We start from the raw sequence: 23546 nt of genomic DNA on the forward strand, positions 1-23546 counted from the left end.
AAATATTACAGATGTAATTAACATCTGAGTTCTTAAAGTTTAAAATATATCGACATAATAATAATAAAAAAAAACACTACTACCTTTTACTTTTTACTACCTGTCTGAATAAAAAAATAAAAAAATAAAAAGTACAACCTGCCTAAATAAAATACAAAAATGAAAATAAATAAATAAATATATAAATAAAATAAAAAATAAATAAAAATACAAAATACCTGACTGAATAAAATTATAATAAAATAAATTATAAAAATATATTTAAATTATAAAAACAATTTTACTACCTGTCTGAATAAAATAAAAAAATATATAAAAATAACATAATAAAAATACAAATAATACATTTAAATAACATAATTTTACCACCTGTCTGACTAAAATAAAATAAAAAACTAATTTTACTGTCTGAATAAAATATATAAAATACAATTATAAAAATACAAATAATAAATTTAAATTTAAATTTAAAAACAATTTTACTACCTGTCTAAATAAATACAATATATAAAAATAATAAAAATATACAACATAAAATAATAAAATAAAATGAAAACACAATTTTACCACCTGTCTGAATAAAATAAAATAAACATTTTAAATAAAATATATAGAATATAAAATATAATACAAATATAAAAATACAATTTTACTACTTGTCTGAAAAATCAAATCAAATCAAATCAAATAACAAAAAACACAATTTGACTACCTGCGTATATAAAAATACAAAAAAGTAAAGTAAAATAAAATGAAATGAAATGAAATAAAAAAATACAAAAAAATAAAATAATAATAAATTACTACCTGTCAATAAAATTAAAATAAAATACAACTATAAAAAAATAAAAAATAAAAACTATTTTACTACCTGTCTGAATAAAATAAAATATATATATAGAAATAAAATTATAAAAATATAAATAATACAATAAAATAAAAAAACAATTTCACTACCTGTCTAAATAAAATAAAATAAAATATACAGAATTGACAAAATAAAAATATAAAATAAAATAGCACAGACCACCTGTCTGAATAAAATAAAATAAAATAAAATAAAATAAAATAAAATAAAATAAAATAAAATAAAATAAAATAAAATAAAATAATAAAAATAAATTTCTACCTGCCTTGGGAGGGAGACTTTAAAACAATTTTCTCACAAAAACTGGCAATAAATTTCACAAATAATAACAAAGAAAAAGCAATGCATTAAATGAAACTTAAAAATCTTAAGCTGAAAGACTGAAATAGTATTTTCTTACTAGACGCCTTTTAAATCTCTTCACTATAATGCACACTGCACATCAGAGGGTTAATCGTAAACATGATTTAAAAATGGCTGTAGTAAAGCAACACCCTCCGAACGATCAGCCGTTAAAGGAAACACAGCAATCAGCCTCTAACAGTGAGTTTAACTGACTGATAGAAGCCATGATGACAGACAAACAAGCACAAAACAATGAAACATTCTCTCTTAGATGAAAAGAAACTGCTCTTGACATTTCATCAGGACGCCATGATTATATACGGAGCGAATCGGCCGGTGGAGGCAGACGTAGGAGCGTGTAAATAAGGAAAATGAGACCCCAGTGATGGCTGGAATGGTTTTGTGTGTGCGTTACACCTGTCTCTATTCCCAGCGGTCAATCTCTGCTTGACTGCACTCAGGTCTGTAGAAATGCTGTGAGTTCATGAGGTTATAGAAAGCTATACGTGTCTTGTTAGCACTTGTCTGTTCATGTCAGCGTGAATGCGACTGAACTAGCCTGTGTGTGTGTGCAGCCGTGGAAAAGTGATTTAATAGTAATTGGTGTTAGGAAATAGGGATCTAACGATAGCACCTTCAAGAGTCAAAACCAATACCTGCAAAATGTAAAAAGACAACAACTACTCAACATCACAGCAATTTATTTTTAAAATACACTGTCACCATTATCAACTTAAAAACATAAGCTCAGCAGCTGCATTAAAATAGTAAGTAAAATCAACTTAAAACTACAAGTACTTTCAACTCTACAATAAATTGAGTTGAAATTACTTGTACTTTTAAGTTGATTTAACTTAAAATTAAGGCAGCTGCTAAACTTAAGTGAAAACTTTTTACAGTGTATTTATTTAAAATATGATGCATGTATTGTATGAATACATATTTGTAATATAAATGCAATTAATCACAAGCTTTATTCCATAAATTCAATATGCCATTAACCAAATATTATTCATCATATAGTCTACGTCTCTACATTTTCTCATACATAAAATTATTCTTCTAAATGCTGCCAATATGTTAATAATGCATGTTTAAGTGCCTATGCAAAAGCACAAAAATGCGTGCTAGAAACACATTTAACATATGAATAACTATGATTAACAATGTTAATATGATTATCATGTTGCACCCACACATATGCATTTTTACTTCTGTGCCGTCAGCATTACAGCTCAATTTCAGAGAAAGAACATAATGACATGGAGAAAAATATAAAGAGTAGAAATATCATCAGAAATAAAGAACACAGGACAGCAAAGAGAACACAAGACCAAGAGCTCACCAGCAAGATTAAAAAAAAAAAAAAAGCTTGTGTCGCTGGCAGAATTTATTTTAGCAATTATCTCAGGCTTGAAGGGGGAGACAGTAAGTCTAATTGCCGAACGCAAATATAGCCAACATCCCTCGCCTTACTTTTGTCCTCTCTCTCTCTAATTTGTCAGCAGAGCTGACACAGCCTTGGTAAATAAAAGAATAAATAAACGGTGCATGAAAAGGGAGAGTTAAAAAGCTGGCTTCTCAAGGGCAGGTCAGAAGCGTCGCTTGACTCGTCTCTCTGAAAGGAAGATTCTCAGACTCACGGTAAGTGCAACTTACTTGGTGGTCGACCTCTGCATATCAAAGCTACAGAAACTACAGCTGGGTGCACACTCTGCAATTTTTGCCATGATTTTGACATCTGAGACCAATTTTGAGAATTAAAAAAAAAAAATATTTGGACGTACTGTAGAGCAGGCCAACGCTGCTGACAGGATTTTGATCAGAAAATACTAAGGCTATCATCCTAATAACAGACACAGTAAATAATGACTTCAATTTCCTCCCATCCTCGCAAAAAGCTTATATATATTTTTAAGAGCTACATTTCCATAAAACTTGACATTAGAGGACAAAGTGCATCTACATTTATATATTTGGCAGACGCTTATCCAAAGTCAGTTTTGATGCATTTTCTACGCTCTATATACCAGTTTATGCATTTTTATATATAATAATTTTCTATAATTTTCTATAATAATATTCACAGTATTTATGTAATATTAATAAATAAAATGTACTTTAAAACATGTATTAAAAATTACCATTTATAAAATTCACTACTAAAGAATCAATATTCAAAATGCTATATTTATTCAATATATTTTACTATATAGAAATCACTATTTATGCTAAAGTTATAAATATTAAATCATAAGTAACAATATTAATTAAAAAAGAATATTCATTCTAAACGTATAAATATAATTTACTATTAAAAACAATTTGTTTTCTAAAATGTATAAATAATTCACTACATAAGTACTAAAATACAAAATTTAAAAATGTAATCAAAATGTAGTATCCGTGTGGCATATAATTACATTTTAAAATACCATTAATTAAAAATCTATGAATAATTTAAAGTTTATAAACAAGTACAAAAAAGTAAACCATAAAAAAGTACTCGTTAATTCAAAAACGAATATTCATTCAAAATGTATAAATATAATTTATTATTAAAAACATTATTTTTTTTCAAAATGTATAAATAATTCATTACAAAAGTAGTACTAAAAAAAGCTACAAAAATGTAATAATGTAGTACATTTGACATATTTATATGTGACATATAATTTAATATTAAAATACTATTAAAAACATGTCAATACTCAAACTACTAATATAATTTATATAAAATGTAGTATAGAGAGAGAGAGAGAGAGAGAGAGAGAGAGAGAGAGAGAGAGAGAGAGAGAGAATTCTCTTGGATAGTGCAATTTCCAGTACCAGTAAGAGATAGCCTTATGAGTACACAAAGTCAGACCTTTTGATGTATATCAGAAAGATGATACAACTTGGCAGCCTTAAGAAAAATTAAATAAAAAAGGAATAATAATAATGTACTGGACTAATGTAATGGACTGCCTGGCTATTGAGTTCCCAGATATATACTAAGCCAAAGCCTTGACCTAATTACACTATAAATGTAGAATTTGTTTTAGGATTGACCGGGCTTTATCTCTGTTTGCAAAATTGGCACCGAGGGCCTCATTTAATCGAAAATGCATACACCCACTTCAGAGGTTTACAGCTTTAGTCAATCTCAAATAAATGCATTTAAAAGCACACAATGTACAGCAGCTCCAAATATACTTGGATACTGAAATGTGTGCATATTACTGCATTACATAAAATAAAAAACTAAGAGTTGCAATTCATTGCACACAAAGAAGTTTGGTGAAAGATGTTAATGAGATGAACTTCACTGCCTTACCCGTGTAAAAAATAGCCTGGAAAATTAATATTATTTCTGGGAAAAACACTAGAATTATTTGTTTGCTCTTGGTTTGTTAATTTGCATCTAATGCATTCATGCATTTTTAATTGTGGCTTTGGTGTCAAATACTTGTAGGCCACAGAACTTGAGCACTGAGCACTATTATATCATTTCTGTCTGAAATAATGTCATCATCATTCATTATTCTTATCATTAATTGCTTATGAACTGAAAAATGAACAATGACAACTGTGCAACATCGAACTGGAAATTGGTTTGCTTAAAAATGGGACAAACTAAACTGTTCCAACAAACTTTTGGTAAATTTAGAACATGCATTGTGTTCAACAACACAAACATGGTACAGAAGACTTTCCCTTGCCTAAAGCACATGTGGCTTGTGTGTGGAGAGTGAATTTGTGTGTGTAGTGTGTTCCTTGTGAGTGTTGACCTAATGAGTGTGTGTTGACCTTGTGTGTTTGGAACTGCAACTCCCATAAGGCTTTGCAAACTCTAGTCCATAGGATCTCATTCTGTACATGGCAAAACAGAACAGACTCAGAGGCACATGAGGAGAAGTTGTTGGGATCTATTCCTCACAGAGTATCTGGTCTACTTTCTTGGTCATTATAGTTGGTTCAACACGTCTCACTTTTTCTACCATATCCTGTCTCACACAGTCACTGTCTCACTCTCTTACATGAGCAGCACTTTAGAGCATGATCTGGACATGAAGCCTGCTCCAAAAGGAAGGATGTTAAATTATTATCCATATGTTAAGGTAACATTCCAGGCATCCTCAAGAGAAGGCCATAATGTAGTGTAATAAGCTCAATAAAAGATGCATAATAGAAATTATCAATATTTAAAATTATTATAATTAAGTATACATATTATTTATTTTAATATGTACTTAATCTTACATTTTCAATTAATATTCATGTTTTTACAGTAAATCATTTATAAATTGTAAGTGTTAATTAAATTTTAAGTACATATTTAAATAATTTAAGTATTTAAATAATTTATTATATATACAATATTAATTCAAAATTTACTATCCGTTAACCATTGTTCAAATACAATTTAAAAAGCATCACTTTGGCATAAAATGTATCTCTATGCAATTAAAAAATAATTCATCGTAAATGTATCAATATTAGTTTGAAACTGAATATTCATTAAAAATGTAGAAACATAATTTTCGATTAAAAAATTATTCAAAACCTACAATCTGCAGTAAAAACTATTAACATCAATTCAAAATGCAACTCAAAGTTATAAATATAATTTACTATAACAATTATCAATATTTATTTACCATTGGCAATTCCAAATTTTACATTTATTCAAAATGTATACATTTAACTCAGTATAGAAAAATATCACTATTTATTCAAAATCTATAAATAATTCACCATAAAAACAAATGAAAATTAATTCAAAACTTATATGCATCCAAAATAATTAAAAAACAGTATCTAATCAAAATCTAAAATTCAACATTTATTAGTATAATTTACTTTAAAATATAACTATTCATTCAAATTATATAAATAATTCACCATAAAAAGCATCAGTATTAATACAAAACTGAATATTCATTCAAAATATAGAAACAGATCTCAATTAAAACCATATTTATTCAAAACATATAAATAAAATGCTGTAAAAAGTATCCATATTCAAAATATTTACTCAAAATGCTAAAACTATCAATAAATTCAAAATGCTCAGAATTATAAATATAATTTACTATAACAATTATCAACATTTATTCAAAATGTATAAATAATTCACTATAAAATGTTTCAATATTAAGTCCAAATGTTATTTATTCAAAATGTAGAAATTTAATTCAGTATAGAAAAATATGTGTTTTTTTAAATTACAAAAATAATTCACCATAAAAAGCATCAATTCATTAAAAACTGAATATTCTCTAAAAATGTAGAAATGTAATTTTCTATTAAAAACATTTATTCAAAACGTATAAAAAAATACACTCCAAAAGTATTCATATTTAAAATATTTGTTCAAAATTATAAAACTATCAGTATCACTTGAAAATTTAACTCAAAATTCTAAATATAATTTACTATTAAAAATATGCATTTTTATTCAAAATGCAGATAATTCAACATAAAAAGTCTCAATATTAACTCCAAATGTTATATTTATTGAAATTGTATAAATTTATCTTATATATATATATATATATAAGAATATATAGAAAATGATCACTTTATATTCAAAATGTATAAAAAAATTCACCAAGAAATTTTATATCCATTTAAAAAAGTACAAATATCATTTACCATCAAAAACAGTATCAAATCAAAATATATATTTTTCTAATTTATAAATTATTATTTAAAATTATTTATTATAAAAAGTATCAAAATTTATTCGAAATGTATAAACAATTTACTATAAGAAAGTATCGATAACAAAATATTACGTATTAGCTACATAAATTACATTACAACTTTACATCCATTACATCCTCACAGTTAACTTTATCAAAATCAGCAGTGAATTTAGAGTTATTGCCTATGCAGAAGACCATTCCAAATTTATCACTTAAGAGGTTTCATTTCACTAGGGATGCTGCTTAGTACAGCAGTTGCATATGTAGACAGCAAAGCAGTTTGCTCGGTTATGAAACAATCAGTCTTGCTTTTTTTCTACTCGGTCACATTTAAAGCAGCATCAGAAACCCAGATGGGTCCTGTTATTACCGTCAATGCCACAGACACGCCGAGACAGTGAGTGACCTTTAACCCTTACGCCGGGACAAGACTAATGTGCCGACATGTAATGTTCCAACACGGTCAGCCACCTCCGATCTCTCAGAAACCCCGTTCAGTTATTGCCATTCGATTACATAAGCAAAAATTTATGAAGCATATGCGGTCATAGTTTATGTATCACTTGCCCTACAGCTCGAGCTTGACTTTCTTTTGTCTTTGTGCGACACATAATAAATAAATAAACAAATAAAAGAACGAATCTGCAAATGAATGAATAATGCGACCATCTGCTGATGCCAATCTAAGATCCCATAAAGCTGATTTCTCCTCACGCCTCTGCGGAGATATACAGAGAAGCAGACCTTTCAAAAGCCATCATGTCTTTGCTAAACGGCCGTCATATTTCACAGAAATGCTTCAGTCACCTTCTTGCCTTGTTTTGTGTAACAAACAACCAATGTATGTCTGTCTTTCAGGCTCTCCGTCCATTGCCTCTACACTTTATAGCGCTTTGTCCTTTGAAAAGTGGTTTAAAGACTGCAAGCCATAATCCACAATCTGTTACGTTTCTGCAGGAACAGGCTGGCATTTTTGGTGTTTTTGTAGTTGATTGAGACTCAAGCAGTTGGTGACATTTACTGCCTGTGATCTGACAGAATTACAAGCATAATCCAAGTAATTATTCAATCACTATCTGCGCTATTTTTTGACGCAAATGTGGGCGACTGATTATATACGTTCATGAAAAATGATATATGTGCATACTCAAAATATCAAGCCAAAAAGGTTCTAAGTTTTTACTAATTGTACTTAAGTATTTAAAAGTAAAAGTTCAGTTTTCAGCTTCCTCAGAAATAGACTAATGACATAAAGACAAAAGGTTATTTCTATTAAAGTAAGTTTGATGCATAAACTTTGTATATCAATCTGAACCCTCATTATGTCAGGCTCTGATATGTATTAAACTGAAACTTATATTCAGAAACAAAGGCTCAATGTTCCGATGACGAAGAGATCATAAACTTCACAAGGACAAGTACAGCGGTGGCCAATTATTTCGATTTCCTTGGCTGTTTTAAATAAATTAAGTATAATGATTTGACTGGCATGTTAGTTCAGTACAATGTACTAAACCATATATAAACCCTGATAAAAGAAATAATCTAAGCCATAATTACCTGTGAAATATGAACTTTGTAGGTCTGAATGAAATAAGTCATGCGAAGTAAAAAGAGGTTTTGTTCAAGTCCAATGACTTGTTTCCAATAGAACAATTACTAAAAAATATTTTTAGTACTCATTTTTTCAGTGGGTAATATGTAACCCTGGACCACAAAACCAGGCATAAGTAGCATGGGTATATTTGCAGCAATAGCCAAAAATACATTGTATGGGTCAATATTATTGAATTTTCTTTTATGCCAAAAATCATTAGGATATTAAGCAAAGATCATGTTCTATGTAGGTATTTTGTGAATTTCGTATCGTAAATACATCAAAACTCAATTTGTGATCAGTAATATGCATTGATAAGAACCTCATTTGGACAAATTTAAGGTGGTTTTCTCAATATTTTTGATATTTTCAGATTCCAGATTTTCAAATAGTTGTATTTCAGCCATATATTGTCATATCCTAAGCAAACAATAGCCTTTAAAATTACTTAAAATACATAAGAATTGTTTCAAATAAACTATAAAAGCAAGTAATCATATGGTTTTATTGAACAAAACTGGGAAAAAAATAAATAATGTATTATAAACAAGAACTTGATTATTGGCCTGATGGTTGTTTACACTATACAGCACAAACCAATCCTTGTTTAATATTGATTAAACAACAGTTAATTCAAATGTCCACTTAATATTTGATATTTGGTTATTTCTTTTACGTTTAAATGGGTTTAATATATCATGCAACTGTCTAAAAATGCATTTCATGGATTCTTGTCTGTGGAATGCGCCATTTTGACGGTTATTCGACACAAGCAAAATGCAATCAAGGATTTTTATAGGAATCACGACAGCCCTATGCTCTCTACACCACATTGTCATCAGCGTTTTGTTTTGCAGCATTTTGTTTGTGAAAATGTGAAGTTCCTTGCAAAAGAACATTGAATTAACTTGTCCATAATACCCTTTTAGTGCCTAATATTGGATGAGATATAGTTTAAATTATGTTTTTACGATCACATTGCTACTCTAAACATGTCTAATTCAGTTGTGCCAAACTGACTAATCTAAATCTGTTCTCAGATGGACATATTGTACTTCTAGTGCGCATTCAGTTCATAGATGTCATTAAGCAGTATTTTCCTTTCCTTTCAATAACACGCATAGAGTGCAAGGTCTTTAATGCGCCTCATATTGTAGACTCTGATGAAAAATTTCCCACTAATAAGAAACGATACGCCCTCTATCCCAATTCAATCATGCATTTTAGGAAATTGAAAGAGTTGTTCAATATTATTATTTGATTTTGTAACCACGCATGTGTTTCCGCAGACAGCTCTCGATCTCACGTTTTCCTTTCTACCTTCAAGGCCTGGCGATTCTTTGCTAATTCATGAAATCGATGCAGGACGAGATAAATAATTCAGCAGCCAGCCACACACTGAGTGATCGCGGCGGGTTTGTTTGCATGAAAAGGAGGTGCACTATACCGTTTGTTCAACTCTGTTGGAGTCACACCTTGAGACACACACAAACACACACTGCCTATACTATCAAAAACATGGCGAAACCACAAAACTAGCTGCGGGTCACACAGAGACCTCTGCTGTGATCAAAATAACTATAAAACAAACTATCCATAAGGAAAACAACAGAGAAACAACAAAAGCTCAAGGAGAATCCAGAGCCGTCAGCCGTCCAGCAGACACATGGATGGCTTGGCTGTAACCTAGATTTAAAGAACCTGCAACTGTCTAAGGTGGAAACGAATGGGCAGACATCTCGGCCAAAATAAATGAAGAGGCATCCTCTGAAGACCTAGAACGACAGCCCACTCCATCCTTACACGGGTAGAATAAAGCTACTCACCTCTGGATTCAGTCTCCTTGACCTGTTCACAAATCTCAAGCTTAGCTGCAAGAGTTTCTCTACCCGCTGATCAATGGGATCCACTCTCCAGCCTGCAAAACATAAAGAGCAAGTGCTGTAAAGCTTCAAAACCTACCTTTCACTCTTAAAAATTAAGGTTTCAGGAAAAGGATTTCACATTGTTGTGATAGTAGAACCTTTAAGTGAACGGTTCTTCTTTTTTCTTACATTTTAATAATCTAAGGAACCCTCTGTGTAATGGAAAGGTTTCTCAAAGAACCACGTATGCCATTAGAAGACCTTTATTTTTATGTAAAGAGCCACAACATGGTTTTAAAAGATCGAAATAGGCCATTTAAATGCATATCATGTCTTTAAAACATTCAGTAATCCATGGAAAAAATGCACGTGTCACCTGTTTTTCAATAATTCTTTTTAAAATTATAACCTGATACACTTGATTATTTGTGACAAGCTCAATTTGCATCTCATTATAGTCGTGGCACAGACATCTGGCAGAACTACTCATTAGGAATCCAGCGAATCCTCTGGCCTATTATTATTATTATTGTTGTTCTTGCTCACTTTGAACAGCTATAACTTTCTATGCGTTATGTAAAACACGCCAGACTTTGCATGCATGAGGCATCTGTGGATAATTGCATTTTTTATAATTATGCAATGGATGGGTTGTATGACTGTCTAGCAACTAGCAGTTAAATTTATGATATTTGAAATGTCAGTCGTTTTCTTCATGGACAACATTTCCCTCAAGGACCCATAAGTTCTGCCAGGAAATTTTTAAACAGTAAAAATTTAAAACCGTTTTTTTTTTTTTTTTATCTGTTTGTTCATGACATCTTTAAAGATGGTCTGTGTAAGTCTGCAAAATCTAAATAGATTCGTGAGTTGTAAAAAAAGAAAACTTAAGATCGGCAGTGAAATCCACTTTTTCAAAATCTAGAATTTAAATATCAAGAAACAGTTTCAGAAGATCTAGAAACACTGCAAGATTGGTGAAAGCTTCTACCACAAGACATCATAAAGAACTTTTAATATTTTCTAATGACACATCAAAATTAAAACTTCGTTCAGCCAATGGAATCAGTCTGGAGATAAAATTATGCATTAAAAAACAAAACATTTTTTTTTTTTTTTTAATAGAAATTGCACAAAAAAAAAAAACAGTCATCTGAGCAGTATTGAGTAGTTAATTATTTCAACAGATCTTTCATACCCATTCGCAAGCGCTCAAAACACTTGTCAAATCTCATTCCAACCAAGTCAAGGTGCAAATTAAACTCTGACACCATACTGGACTAAAGTAATGCAAACTATGTGAGAAAGACTAAAACAGACTCACTGAAGAAAAAAAAATGGAACAGAAACAATTTTTCACTTAGATATTGCAATGCAAAAAATGTAGGTGATGTAAACTTTATTTACTTAAAAAAAAAAAAAAAAATTTACAGTGTATGAGTATGAAAAGTTTTAGAGGGACAATCATGCATAAGTCATTTTTTTCAGTTATGTATACAGATTTCAGCTAAATTTGTTACTTGCAGCCATATTTGATATGCAGTTCAGTCAAGAAAGTAAATCAATTTGCAATGCACAAACAATTTGAATCTTGGCATTTTTTATCAGTTTTATGAACCATAAGCAGCGCGTGCCGCACACATTTATACTGACTTAAGCCATGAAGTGGCCCGTAATCACTACTCCTACAGACTCACACTAGCATGAACGATTTCCTTGAAAAGTCCCGATATAGTGAGTATGGCTAGAAATGGAGACCTATCCAATGAAACATTTCAGAGTGAAAAAATAGCCTTCTGTTCATTGATTTGACTCTCACGCATGACGTAAGCTCGTGTTCCTGGAATATGTTTTGGAGGCCGTCGCCCACATGTCTGCTCATGGATAAAACCAACAGTTTTAGGAAGAATTCGCAGCACTCGTGTGTTGTTAGAAGCCTGGAGAGCACTACTGCACAACATGCCTTAAAAGAACAGAATAATGATGTTGAATTTATAATAAAAAGGAAAAAAGTGTCTGGGTCTTGAAAATGCCTCATTTAAAGAAACTGGCAAAGGGGCATGAAAAATAGGTGCATCCTGTTGTTGAAAAGCTGTCAGAGTAAAATGAATATGCTGAAAGGTTTTATCATCACACCTTCAAATGGCTGACAGACTTATATGCGGCCCAGACAATCTCCAAAAATATGAGTCGCCATTAGTTAAAAATAAATAAAGAAATACATAAAAGATCATATCACATTGAAAAACCTTGGATTTGTAATTATTTAACACTTTGAGTAACTAAATTGTTTAAAGAAATAAAAATGTAATTCAGGATACTTGGAAGTGTATATTTAAGTATAAATTTAGAAGGGAAAAATAAATGAACAAATACAAACAAACAAAAAATGAACAATATTAGGCATCTAAGATACTAACCTCAACACTATATTGACGAAAAAAAAAAAACGATCAAAATGATATTGCATACAAAACTACAAAAATATGAGCATAAAAGTATATTTAAGTATAAATTTAAAAGAACAAAAAACTACAAAAAAAAAAGTAAAAACGTACTAAATAAACAATATTATGAAATGTATAATTCAGGATACTTGCTTGGATATTAAGGTGTAAATTTAAGTGTAAATGTAAAAAGAACAAATAAATAATGTTAAATAAATAACATTATACTGTCAAAATTAAATACAGTTACATACAAAATTACATGCAAAAATTAAATGCATACAGACCAGTTTTGTAACGACATGATGGAGAGTTATCGATTAAGTGAACTATCCTTTTAGCTTCCCATTACTTTGTTAATTGTCTTATAGATGCCTGCTAACACCTGCTCTCTTTAGCTCTGTACCGGAGCTGCAGTCAGGTAAAGGATCCGGTCGGAAAGCTGGCAGTGGACATTAGTCAGCGCTGACAGATGGGAAACGCGTGATTTATGTTAGCGACTGGGAGAAGGCAGGAAAGCGGCTACGATGTGACTGAGATTTCAAAGAGCGGGCATTAATCTGCTTCCCGCTGCCGTGTGGGCCATGGAACAAGTTCAAGGTGGAAGGAAAAAAAAGAAGGTAGCAGGAAGTTGCAGAATGACAGGCAAGATGAGGAGGAAAGAAGGATGGATGGAGACACTGGGAGATGGGACTCAACTAACCTCATGTTTCACAATTATGAACTTTTCGAAGGCATTAAAGGAGCAGTTCACCCAGAATTACAAAAATATATGAACAAATAAGAATTTGCCTAAGAAGGAAATAATTCTTAAGCAAATCCTGTAGCTTAAACAGTAGGTCAGAAGCTCATTAAGGTCATAGGTTCGATTTCCTCAGAAAGCAAGAAATGATCAAATGTATATAGGGCCCTATGATTTCACCAATGCGGAAAATGTGGACAGAATCACAGAATACAGCCATAACAATGGAATTTTCTGTATAATGCAAACTTTCACAGAATTTGCCATATTTTGGATGAATAAATCAAAAGTAAATCAGTACACTTAAATCAAAACACACATAAACAATCTCCAGAACTGCCCTGAGAGTCACTTCATGAGCATTTTACCCTTTCTTTTGAGAAAAGCTATTGTCAAACTATTGTCATATCATATACAAACAGAAACAGAAACAAACAGCGACTCATTAAAACAAAAGTTTGGTTTAACTTGAAGAAACTGTGACAGAAATATATTATGTAATGTAATGATAGTACTACTGCTAATAAAATTATTAATAAAACATTATTTTTTAAGGAATATTAGGGCCCTATGAAATCTGCATTAGGTTTTCGGTTTTAGTTTTTCTGGATTCCATTTGTTTTTTGTTTTGTTTTTTTTCTGTTTTTATTTTTCTCAGCTCCTTTTTAATGGTTAAATTAAATGTTATTAATCTTAAAGCATATCTAAATAATTAAAATCATGAAACTTATACAATTTCACATCAATTTATTAAAAAAATATAGTCGAAATTATAGGGCCCTAGAATATTATTTCATGATACCCTTTTTATTATGTATCAAAAAAATGTATATACACAATACAGTATTTCTAAAAAAATAAAAAAATTTATAAAATAAAATAATAATTAAAACTTAATTAATTCAACATGCTTTTGATTATTAACATTTAGTGAAACCATTAAAATGGAATCCAAAATATTAATGGAAAACACAGTATTTGGTAAAATAATAAGCTTTAGATAAGAAAGAAAAAGATAAAACTGATTTCATAAGGCCTTAATGTCATTTTTTGTTATGGTTTCAATTAATTAAACATGCTTTTTATTATTTTTTAATGTAACCATTAAAAAGAGTCTAGAAAAAATTAAAACAGAGAAAAAAAAAAAAAAAAAAAAAATGAATCCAGAAAAATTTAAATGGAAAAAAACACTGAATGCAAAGCTGTGCATGCCAGATGCATTAATATTAATGTAAAATTCTTAAACTGAGTGGATAATAAAAGAAAACCAAAACTACAGAGGCACTTTATAGTTAATATACTGTATACATAATTTAGAAATTGTTGGAAGTGATGGCCTGTCATAACTTTTTCTTTTTTTTTTTTTTTTTTTGATCATTTTTTTGTTTGTTTCTTTGTCATTTGTCATCCAGCCTCTGTAAAGAGTTCAGACTTCAGATGATGCCAGCTTTGGAAAGACATACAAAACTGTCAAATATATATATATATTTTATATTAAAATATTATTTTTAAAGTGCAATCATTACATAAGTTGTTAAGCTGCTCTGAAACAGTGCATTGTGAAAAGCGCTATACAAATAAGTTGACTTTAATTATATTTACATATTTGACAGATTTCTTTTTTTAAATCCAAATTGCATGTATTTTGTCATTTTATGAATTCCCAGGGAATCAACCCAATGACCTTGAATGATTTACTAGCACCACACTCCATTATTTGAGCTACATAATAATTTAGTCGATTTTTCTTTTCTTATTTTTGTGTAAATAAGAAAAGGTGAACATAAGACTTCAGTGAGAACTGTTAACGAGCAGTAATTTCCTTTAATTGACTGGTTTGCTTAATCGCCACAGCTTCCCCCGTGATGAAAGCCAGGTGAAGCCTTTGATGTGTTTTTTTTCCACTTTCATGGCCTGATGAGCTCATTAGAGTCACAGATGTCACTCCGAGATCTGCTAAGGAACCTTTTTCTACCTCCTTCTTTTCTTCTTCAAATTCCCCAATATTAGCCGCCCTCGCCTCTCTAAAAGAAATTTATATTAATAAGTCATCGCTCTCATAAAATTAGCCTCAAATAGGCTAAAAGCCTTCCAATCCATACACATTTTAGTAAAGTAATTGTTCGAATTACTAGGATAAACACATGTATTGGGGAAAAGTTTGTTAAAGAAATTAGTTTGAAATATCTGAAACTATATAGAAAATGGCAAAGGTGATTGGAATTCACAGCAAGCCAAATTGGATTAAAACATCAGCCAAATAAATTAATATAAATGACATTTCAAATAACAAAAACATGGGGGGGAAACTATATATATAGATATAGATTTAAACACTTGCATTATTTATCTCTTGTCTGCTTGTGCAATGATTTACAACCTAAGAAAATGTTTTAAACCATGAGTAACTGAGCAAAGCAAACTTTGCCAAGAGCTAGAAACACAAAGACAAACAGTCCAGCATCAATAGACATTGGGAAGATTTACTTATTATAAATTAATATTTCTACTCTCACAATTCTCTTTGCTTTTCTCTCAGATTAATATAATAAATGTCTCAAGTCTCAGACTTGTATAATAAAAATTGATTTAATAAATCAATAAGCCAAAAAGCCATGCAATGACTTTACAACATGAAAAGTAAAAAAAAAAAAAAAAAAGTAAATAAAAGATTGGAGAATGTTTTACAAGAAAATACTATTTCTGACTCTTTAAAAAAATCAAATAAATCAGTGTTTCTTTTCATTTCTATGTATTTATTTCTGAAATTTACTAGCAATTTCTGAGTGAAAACTGTAACAAAGAACGAAAGAAAGAAAGAAAGAAATCTTACTTTTTTCAGCCTTGAGGCTTTATGCTTTTATAAATGGTTAAGTTCTATTTTATATAAATGTTTAAAATATTTTCAGATATTAAGTATGTAGTACAAGAAAATACTACTCAGTCTTTGTACTTCAAAAATCATATTTAATTCATTGTTACTGAATCTTTGTAATTATTTGCAAAATTTACTAGCTTTTGAGTGAAAACCGTAACATAAATAAATAAATCTCAGCCTTTTTTTTCAGCCTTGAGGCTTTATGCTTTTATAAATTGTTACGTTCATCACAATATTCAGTTTAAATGTTTTTTTATAATTTAATAATTCAATATTTAATATTTTAATATTTTATATGATTTTAAAATATACTTTCAGATATTATGAATAGGGCTGCAATGATTAATCGCACAATGTCGTGAGGCGCGTTTAGTCAATGAAGCCGGTACTTTGATTAGTAGTAATTACTTGCCGCTCCAGCTGAACGCACGTGGTGGAGCTTTACTACTAATCAACGTACCGGCTTCATTGACTAAACGCGCCTCACGACATCGTGCGATTAATCGTTGCAGCCCTAATTATGAAGTACATGAAAATACTACTCAATCTTTGTACTTCAAAAATCATATTTAATTCATTGTTACTTACTGAATCTAATTATTTGCTAAATTTACTAGCAACGTCTGAGTGAAAACTGTAATAAATAAATAAAAATACATAAATAAAGAAATAAATCTTAAAAATGTTCAGCCTTGAGGCTTTATGCTTTTATAAATTGTTACATTCATCACAATATTTAGTTTCAATATTTTTACAATTTATTAATTTAATATTTAATGATTTTATATTTTATATAATTTTAAAAAATATATTTTCAGCTATTATGTAGTACAAGAAAATACTACTCAGTCTTTGTACTTAAAAAACATATTTAATTCATTGTTACTGAATCTTTGTAATTATTTGCAAAATTTACTAGCAACTTGAGTGAAAATTGTAACAAATAAAAATGCATAAATAAATAAATCTTAAAAATGTTCAGCTTTGAAGCTTTATGCTTTTATAAATTATTACGTTCATCACAATATTTAGTTTAAATATTTTTATAATTTAATATTTAATAATTTAAAGTTTTTTTTTTTTTTTTTTTTTACATTTTCAGATATTGAGTATGTAGTACAAGAAAATATTACTCAGTCTTTGTACTTCAAAAATCATATTTAATTCATTGTTACTTACTGAATCTTTGTAATTATTTGCAAAATTTACTAGCAACGTCTGAGTGAAAATTGTAACAAATACTAATACATATAATAATAATAATAATAATAATAATAATAATAATAATAATGTAAATAAATAAAAATACATAAATAAATAAATAAATATTACAATTTTTCAGCCCTGAGTATTTATGCTTTTATAAATTATTACGTTCATCACAATATTTAGTTTCAATGTTTTTACAATTTAATATTTAATAATTTTATATTTTATATCATTTTTTTTAATATTTTCAGATATTGAATATGTAGTACAAGAAAATACTACTCAGTCTTTGTACTTCAAAAATCATAATTAATTGTTAATGAATATATAATAATTATTTGTGAAATTTACTAGCAATTTTTTAGCATTAGCAATTTTAGTTTTTTTTTTTTTCAGTAAAGTAATATAGCTCATTATATTCTTTACAGTTTTGCTGTATTCAAAAGTTTACTTTTGTTCTGTAATACAATAATTTCATGCATCACAATGCAGATGATCATACACAAAAATGGCTCATCCAATCAGAAAAATGCATAACTATGCTTGAGCTGCACAATCTGCATTAGAACCGAAGCACATGGCCCTGATCTCGCACATCCAGGAGGTTTCAGAGGGAGTGTTACCTTGTCACTTCCCCTTAAGTCACTTCCCCCCACTCCCCCAAAACGTCTGGAAACACCTAAGTGAGACGTTAAAGTTTGCGGTTTGTTATGCAGCCAAACCTTGAGGCCAGTATTGACGTGTCGTTGCTTGACATTGATGGATGTAGGTGTCGCCGGGACTGACAAGCAGGTCTAAATTACATTACATTAGCTTGCTTCCCTCCAGCCTCTCAAGGCTAACGCTGCCCATCAGAGCAATGTGTGGGCAACCTGGGAGAGAAAGAGAGAGAGAGCGAGGGGGAGCGACAACGCCTGTTTCAAACCAATTAGGACACAATGGCAGAGCAGAACTGCTGGATTATGGTAATAATGGACACACAGAAATGCTGGCAGTTGTGCTCGCGAAGGTGTGATGACCATAAAGAACCACAGCCTGTGCTCTGGGTAAGCATGATAATTCATGCACCTTCTGCCAAGCACATGATGCTCAGGAAGTGCCAATCAAGACCACAAGAGCACAACAAATCAGATGCAAGTACACAGCACGTTTTTTAACAAATAGTTCACCCAAAAATTTAAATTTGCTAAAATTTACTTACCCTCAGGTCATTCAATATGTAGATTCAATTAGTTTCTTCATCACATTTAAAGAAATTTAGTATTACAACACTAATAGATGCAGTGATGGCCATAAGCAAGCCACCGTGGCTCAAGAAATCACAGATGCCAGTCTATGAGCCCCTTGAGAACTTACAATTATGATAGGGCTGAATAATGTGAACCAAACTACCAACAAAACGCCACCTGTTACATAAAATCCAATTAACTGCAAAACCGAAACACCCTTTCTGTCTTTATTTGCCTATATAGTTCCTTTAAAGAAAAGTGACATTGTAAATTCTGTAATACGTCCAGTGTGCAAACATGCGTACAAATACATTTGCAGCTACACCAGCCAGCAAACTTCAATTTGAGTCAAAGTGTTTACAAGCGCACCTGCTTTTCAAAGTCACGCTGAAACATAATATCACAATCCATCCAGTCACTCGACACGCCATATTGTAAACAATTAGCTTGAGCAATATGGTGCCTATCATAAAACTTCATTGAGCGCTTTGAACGGTTTAAATGGAAATTGTTTCATGATATTTATGAAACCTGAAGTATAACCAACCCCACAGTCTGATGTAAGTGACATAACAGGCATGATCTGGAGTGCTTGAGGATTTCATGACTCGATTTTAAACAAATCATCCAGTGAAATTTAAGTTTGGTTGCCCAAAAGTTATAACTGATCTTTCAAATCTCAGATGAACGACGAAATCATTTCTTTCGTTTGGTCAATGCAAGGAGGAAGGCCTGTGGGAAGTGAGGTGATGTAAAGGTGTTCGGTTTTTCAGCATGGTTAGTTGTTTTGGCTTGTTTGCCCCTGCTGGCAGATGTCGTAACTACACTATCATTATGCTGGCTTTCGAATGTGAGATTAATTTAATTTAATTTAATTTTCATTTTTAGCCTACATCAACAAAAGCCTATACATCTTATTTATTTAATTTTAATTTAATAATTTAATTGAATTATTTATTTAGCATACATCAACAAAGTCCTATACATCGTATTTATTTATTTATTTATTTATTTTAATAATTTAATTTATTCATTTAGCATACATCAACGTAGGCCTAAACATCATATTTATTTATTTATTTATTTATTTATTTATTTATTTTTAATTTAATTTAATCTATAGATAGATAGATAGATCGATAGATAATTTTGTTTATTTATTTATTTTTAATAATTTACTTTAATTATTTTATTTATTTACATCAACATGTTAATTATTAAAATGTTACTTAATCACATTTAATTTAAAATTTTTATTAATTTACATCAACAGATAGATAGATAGATAGATAGATAGATAGATAGATTTATTTTTTATTTATTTTTTATATATTTTAATGTTTATTTATTTGATATTTAAAATTTAATTTTATAATTTAATTTAGATATTTTACATTTAATTGATGTTTATTTATTTAATATTTAAAATGTAATGTAATTTAAGTAGATTATTTTTTATTTATTTATATCAACACACATTTATGGTGTTTATTTTAATTATTAAAATGTTATTTAAAAATTACATTTAATTTTATTTAATTTATTTACATCAACAGATAGATAATGGAGGACTCTAAAATGATTTATTTGTTTATTTATTTAGTTGCAAGAAACATATAATCATATAAATTTAATTATATTTTTGTAACTACACACCACATGCTGCCAATTTTTCATTAATACATTTCTGAACATATATATATATATATATATATATATATATATATATATATATATATATATATATTCAGTTGTTTGTTTGTATTCAATTTAAATCACAAAATGTATATTCTATATTTTGTTTTATGAACGATTGCATGTCTTGTTTATTTATTTGTTTGTTTGTTTATTTTTTCATATTCATCCATCTGTCCTTCAAACCACTTACTACCACTTATCCTTTGTAGGATCCAGGTTATTTTTATTTTATTTTATTTTATTTTATTTTATTTTATTTTATTTTATTTTATTTTATTTTATTTTATTTTATTTTATTTTATTTTATTTTATTTTATTTTTTGTAAACTGTGGATAGTAGACAAATGACAGGAAATGTAAACAAGAAAGGGAAATTACACAAGCTGTTCATTGTTTCTTCATTTATGTTTATTCAAACCGGTGTTGCCCAGCTGACCACCACACCTCAATGCATTTCAGTATGTGTGCTGTGCGAACCACCAATCCACAGGTCCACCACCGCTGATCACTTCTAAATCTTACTGTCTAAGCATTTTTAGGCTCAGATTCTGAAAACTAATCTGTTCTTCACACCGCCTGTGATTCACTTTGGGTATCAGGAGGTTTGCAGTTCAAACAGCCTGATTGAATTTGCTCTGTGATTGTTCATGCTTAAATGTCTGTAAGATGGCTTTCCATTAGCAAATTGGAAAACCCATCCATTTTCCTTCGAACACCCATTTTTCTCTTTGCATCCCGCTTTCACCTTCTCCTTTTGTTCGTTTAAATAGTGGTATTACCATCAGGAATCAGCTGAGGTGATTAATAACTCCATAACTCAAATTCAACATGCATGAAATGACACGCTGACCTTGGCTTCACCCGCAGACTGGAAAATGACTGCAAAGTGTCTGCTAATTGAATGTTGGAGGTGAGAGAGAGACAGAATGGCTGACAGACAGACAGACAGACAGACAAATGCACGTTGTAAACCTCGTCGTGAATAAAGCCATCAGCCTGCCAACGCTGACAACACTCACAGAGCTGAGCGGCTCTTGTGTTGGCGGAGGCTGAACGTGGCAAACCGAACATGAGAGAGAGGGAGGGAATGTACACAGACACTGTATAAACTGAGAAGACACTTGTTTAATTATGGGCCACTGCGCCGTTTATTTGCCACACAAAAGATTCACAGTCGACCCTCAGATTGCTGCGGGTGCAGACAGACTCTGTTACATTCCAATGATTCAGGGGCAGAAAAACACAGTAGGTTCATTGATTTTTATGCAGCTCTATTATATACGGCTCCTGACATGCCTGTACTCCTTTTCACAGACAGGCTGCTACTGTTCAATCTCAGAATGAGCTCAAAAGGGTTTAAAAAACTGTTTAGGAAACTGGCCAAAGATTGGTCAGATGTGTGTCACATGACTATGCACCGTCAACACCTTGAGAAATCTTTGATTTAACATTATTTAAATACTCAGAAGTAGAAGAACAAAATATGCATTTAATTTTAAGTAATATATATTTTAATATAATTTTATTGTTTTTTTTTTGTTTACATTTTTCTTTTAATTTTATTAAGTCATATTTTCTTTTTGAATGATTAAAGTCATTCAAAAAGGATTAAAGGATTTGACAGACAATAAATAAATGAATTAAATAGATGGATAAATGGATGGATGGATGGATGGATGGATGGATGGATGGATGAACAACTAAATGAATGAATGAAAATAAATAGATGATTAAATAAATAAATAAATATTGGCCAAGACTTTATTCATGACAGAATACAAATATAATAATAAAAAAATGAATATATATATATATATATATATATATATATATATATATATATATATATATATATATATATATATATATATATAAACTTAATATAAACTTAATTAATTAATTAAAATATAAATAAATAAATGAAGAGGTCATGAGACTTACTACCATTCAAACGTTTATCAAAAGTCTACAGTAATATAACAAATAATAAATTAAATAAATAAATAAATGTTGGTCAAGACTTTATTTATGATAGAATACAAATATACAGATATAATTATAAATTATTTCATGACTGAATACAAATATAATAATAAAACATTTAAATAAATAAATAAAAATATAAATACATAAAAAAGAGGTCATGAGACTTACTACCATTCAAATGTTTATCAAAAGTCTACAGTAATATGGTCATTCATTTGACAAATAAACAAACAAACAAACAATAAATAAATAAATAAATAAATAAATAAATAAATGTTGGCCAAGATTTTATTCATGATAGAATACAAACAAACAAACAAATAAATAAATAAATAAATAAATAAATGTTAAATAAAGACTTTATGATAGAATACAAATATGCAAATATAATAATAAATAAATAAATAAATAAATAAATAAATAAATAAATAAATAAATAAATAAAAATAAATTTATTCTTAATAAATACAAATAAATAAATAAATAAATAAATAAATAAATAAATAAATAAATAAATAAATAAATAAATAAATAAATAAATAAATAAGGTTATGTGACATACTACCATTCAAAAGTTTGGGTTGGTAAGATGTTTTTGAATGTCTCTATTATGTGATTAAAAAAAAATAATAATAATAAAATCAGTAAGAACACTAATACTGTGAAATATTTGACAGTTTAAAATAGCAGTCTTCTGTTAGAATATATTTTGAAATGTAATTTATTCCTGTAATGGCAAAGCTGAATTTTTCTCTAATATGCTGATCTAGTACTTAAGAAGCATATATTATTAATATCAAAGTAAAAATCCGTTATGTTGCTTAATATTTTTATGGAAAGTGTGTTTTTCAGGATTCTATAGAAATGCAAAGTTAAAAAAAAAATGAATTTAAAATAGATTTATTTTCAAGAATTATACATTTATAATTTGTATAATGTACTGCCATGTCTAATTAATTTATTGCACCCTTGCAGAATTAAAGTATTCATTT

The 23546-nt window shown here is 29.4% G+C and overlaps 1 protein-coding gene across 2 annotated transcripts in view; it reads right to left on the reverse strand.

The window, feature by feature from the left end:
• LOC127174365 (cadherin-18) overlaps positions 1-23546 on the reverse strand; it is a 277340-nt gene that overhangs the window by 188575 nt on the left and 65219 nt on the right. For both annotated transcript variants that reach the window (XM_051124769.1, XM_051124766.1), the window contains exon 2: positions 10327-10418. The gene's annotated coding sequence lies outside the window, so the exon portion shown is untranslated. The remainder of the gene's footprint in view (positions 1-10326; positions 10419-23546) is intronic.

The sequence above is a fragment of the Labeo rohita genome, chromosome 12 (genome assembly GCF_022985175.1).
Source record: "Labeo rohita strain BAU-BD-2019 chromosome 12, IGBB_LRoh.1.0, whole genome shotgun sequence".
In the NCBI taxonomy this organism is placed as follows: domain Eukaryota; kingdom Metazoa; phylum Chordata; class Actinopteri; order Cypriniformes; family Cyprinidae; genus Labeo; species Labeo rohita.